The sequence below is a fragment of the Sapajus apella genome, unplaced genomic scaffold (genome assembly GCF_009761245.1).
Source record: "Sapajus apella isolate SASKATOON/1434 unplaced genomic scaffold, GSC_monkey_1.0 scaffold492, whole genome shotgun sequence".
NCBI classification, from domain to species: domain Eukaryota; kingdom Metazoa; phylum Chordata; class Mammalia; order Primates; family Cebidae; genus Sapajus; species Sapajus apella.
The window spans coordinates 4,455-8,903 of record NW_022437422.1 but is presented as its reverse complement, the minus strand read 5'-3'; positions in this window follow the sequence as shown (position 1 = coordinate 8,903).

The window sequence follows — 4,449 nt, the reverse complement described above, 5'->3', positions numbered from 1 at the left end:
AGCCATGCCAATAAAGATGGATTGTAACATATCTTTGGAACAGCACAATGGTAATGTAAAATCTTTGCCTAGGCCATGCTTATAGACGGCATTGTGACATATCACTGGTCACAGTATGCAGGTAATTTAACTCTCCTTCCTGGTTCCTGATCATAGGAAATATTGTAACATACCTTTAACCCAGCACTTACATGTGGCTCTTCTGGCTTCTTTTCCACAAGTGGGATTTTGACATATAAATGCACTCAGCACACAGAGGAGAAGGGAAGTGACTCTTTTTTTTTTTTTTTTTTTTTTTGAGCCGGAGTTTCGCTCTTGTTACCCAGGCTGGAGTGCAATGGCGCGATCTCGGCTCACCGCAACCTCCACCTCCTGGGTTCAGGCAATTCTCCTGCCTCAGCCTCCTGAGTAGCTGGGACTACAGGCACGCGCCACCATGCCCAGCTAATTTTTTGTACTTTTAGTAGAGACAGGGTTTCACCATGTTGACCAGGATGGTCTCGATCTCTTGACCTCGTGATCCACCCACCTCGGCCTCCCAAAGTGCTGGGATTACAGGCTTGAGCCACCGCACCCGGCGGGAAGTGACTCTTATATGCTCATCCAGCCAACAGTTATGAGTGTCACCCTCACACACGCACAGAGACCTCTGGGATGGTCCTGCGTCTTATACATGGACACAGTCCACAGTTGGAATTTTGACTGTCATATCTAGATCCAGTCACAGGTGTGATGTTAGCTCACAGGCACAGTGATGATTCTTATAACTGGACCCAGTCAATAAAAAAAAAAAATGCTGACCCTTATAGTTAGGCTTAAGAAAACTGGTAAGATCCTGGGTCTCCTACCTGTATGAAGGTCATGGCAGATTATGAAACATATGCATATTGTATAATTCCCCCTGGCGGTTCAGAGTGTTATTACAGAGGCCAGCACATGGATGAGATTATGACTTTGATATGCAGACACAACTAACAGTATTGTCACCTTGGTGCAGAGCCCAGTAATGCAACACCATTCTTTTTTAGGCAGAGACCTAGGACCAGAAGAGAGTCACATCAGCTAGGTGCTGGATCCAGGAATATGTCACCATACCTCTAATAAAAGAGCATAGGTAAGACAGTCACATCAACTCGGTGAAAGACCCAGCAATATTTCACAATCTTCTCGGGAGTCAGAACCTGGATAACAGAGGAGCGTTACCAGCTTGGTGCTGGGCCCATTGAAATGTCATGTTGGGTACAAGTACGTGAGTCATGATCTCAATGGTGTGCTGGATCCATGAACAACAGCATCAATCTGTCCTGTGCACCGCCTTCTTAGTAGAGTGACAGCCTCACAGGTTTGCTGAATGTTGATTGGAGAGTCAGAAACCCAAATGTGAGCAAAACCTGCATATGAGTCAATCCACAACTTCTGACTGGCTTTGGGTGTGAGACTTAGAACCTCAACAGTCCACTGTGTTCATGGGGGGTGATGAGTCTATACTGCTGGCGGGGTGTGGATATCTGTTTCACAATCTCACCTGTGTGCAGTGCTCAGGCAGAAAAGAAGAGTCAATCAGCTAGGTGAATAATTAAAGAATATTACTCTCTTTAGGCCAGGCGCGGTGGCTCAAGCCTGTAATCTCAGCACTTTGGGAGGCCGAGGCGGGTGGATCACAAGGTAAGAGATCGAGACCATCCTGGTCAACAAGGTGAAACCCCGTCTCTACTAAAAATACAAAAAATTAGCTGGGCATGGTGGCGCATGCCTGTAATCCCAGCTACTCAGGAGGCTGAGGCAGGACAATTGCCTGAACCCAGGAGGCGGAGGTTGCGTTGAGCCGAGATCGCGCCATTGCACTCCAGCGTGGGTAACAAGAGCGAAACTCCATCTCAAAAAAAAAAAAAAAAAAAAAAAAAAAAAGAATATTACTCTCTTTTATTAACCTTTTCTAATACTTGTATGGACAGAGCCAATGGAGGAGATTTGCATCCCCTGTGTTTGAGACACAGCCATATGTCACAATGCACAAGGTATGCAGGGCCCAGGCAGTAAAGGGAAGTCCAACAACCTAGGCGCTGAACCCAGTGATACATCACAATACATTCTTGGACAGATCTCAAGCAGTAGAGGAGAGTCACATCACCTCGGTGCTGTGTGCAAAACTGTGTCACAGTGGGCATGGTGGCTCACGCCTGTAATCCAAGGACTTTGGAGGCCAAGATGGGTGGATCACCTGGTCGAGATGGTCGAGAGTTCAAGACCAGCCTGACCAACATGGTGAAGCCTTGTCTTAAAAAAAAAAAAAAATAGGCCGGGTGCGGTGGCTCAAGCCTGTAATCCCAGCACTTTGGGAGGCCGAGGCGGGTGGATCACGAGGTCAAGAGATCGAGACCATCCTGGTCAACATGGTAAAACCCCGTCTCTACCAAAAATACAAAAAATTAGCTGGGCATGGTGGTGCGTGCCTGTAATCCCAGCTACTCAGGAGGCTGAGGCAGGAGAATTGCCTGAACCCAGGAGGCGGAGGTTGCGGTGAGCCGAGATCGCGCCATTGCACTCCAGCCTGGGTAACATGAGTGAAACTCCGTCTCAAAAAAAAAAAAAAAAAAAAAAATGTGTCGCAATACCTACTGAGTAAATGGCCCACTCATGAAAGTCATACCACCTAGGTGAGTGACTCAAAAATCTGTTGCAATGCCCCCTTGTGGGTAGGGTTCAGAAGTAAGAATCACATAACAGGGGCTGGGTGCAGCTTTATGTCACAATCACTCCATTTGAAAGAGACAAGGCATGAGCGGAGTGTTGCATCACATAGATGCTGGGCCCAGCAATATGTGACATTCCTCACATAGACAGGTCCTATGATGAAGAGTCACATCATCCAGGTGATGGGTTCAGAGATATGCCCTCATGCCCTCCGTCACCTGTGTTCTGGGCCCAGTCATATAAGTCACTGTCTTCTGTGGGTATCACCAGGCAAGGGAGAACAGTCACATTACCCAGGTGCTGGCCCTAGAGATATGCCACAATCTATTGTATGGGCATAGTTCAGGTAAGAGAAGAGGAAAGTCACATTATCTAGGTGATTGGCTCAGAGCTATGTCACAATGCCCATATAAGGCAGGGTCCAAGCAGAAGACTCTAATCACCTTGGTGCTAAGCCTGGCAATGTGTCACAATCTCCCCTGTAGGTAGAACCTGAGAAAAAGAGTCGCATCAATTAGATGTTGGCCCACTGACAGGTCATAATCTTCCCTGTGAGCAGAAACCAGGCAGTAGAAAAAGTTCACATCACTTGTTCAATTGACATACAGATATGGTGGCCGGGCGCGGTGGCTCACGCCTGTAATCCCAGCACTTTGGAAGGCCGAGGTGGGTGGATCACGAGGTCAAGAGATCGAGACCATCCTCGTCAACATGGTGAAACCCCGTCTCTACTAAAACTACAAAAAATTAGCTGGGCATGGTGGCGTGTGCCTGTAGTCCCAGCTACTGAGGAGGCTGAGGCAGGAGAATTGCCTGAACCCAGGAGGCGGAGGTTGCAGTGAGCCGAGATCGCGCCATTGCACTCCAGCGTGGGTAACAAGAGCGAAACTCCGTCTCAAAAAAAAAAAAAAAAAAAAAAAAAAGACATACAGATATGTCAAAATGCTCCCTGCAGGCAGACCCCAGGCAGGAGGCATCCATAACATGGGTGACATCCGAAAAATATGTCAAATTACCCAAATGATCTGGGCATAGGCAGAAGAGACATATAACCTGAGTGCTGACTGCGGGGCTTCAAACTGGGTGACAATGCTTCACATAGGCAGAAACAAGGCAGAAGAATAGAATAACATCACCTGGGTTCCGGGTCCAGTGATACATCACAATTTCATCTGTGGGCTGGGTCAGGTGGGAGACTCAAATCATGTGGGGTGCTGGGCACATATGTGACAATCACACCTGCAGGAAGGTCCAGGCATGAGATTAACAATCCTGCACATATCCCAGTTTCAGGTATGGGAGTGAACACATCCTGAATGTTGGGTCCAGCTACCTGAGGCACAATCTCATCAGTGAACCGGATCTATGCATCAGTCTCAATTTCTATTGCAGACTGTGTTGACTTAGTGGAGCACCAGCCTCCTTGGTGTGCTGAATTCTGGTCTGAGAGTCACCAACCCACATGTGGATCACATTTATGTACATGAGCCTTTTTTTTTTTTTTTTTGTTTTTGAGACGGAGTTTCGCTCTTGTGACCCAGGCTGGAGTGCAATGGTGCGATCTCGGCTCACCGCAACCTCCGCCTCCTGGGTTCAGGCAATTCTCCTGCCTCAGCCTCCTGAGTAGCTGGGACTACAGACACGCGCCACCATGCCCAGCTAATTTTTTGTAGTTTTAGTAGAGACGGGGTTTCACCATGTTGACCAGGATGGTCTCGATCTCTTGACCTCGTGATCCACCCGCCTCGGCCTCCC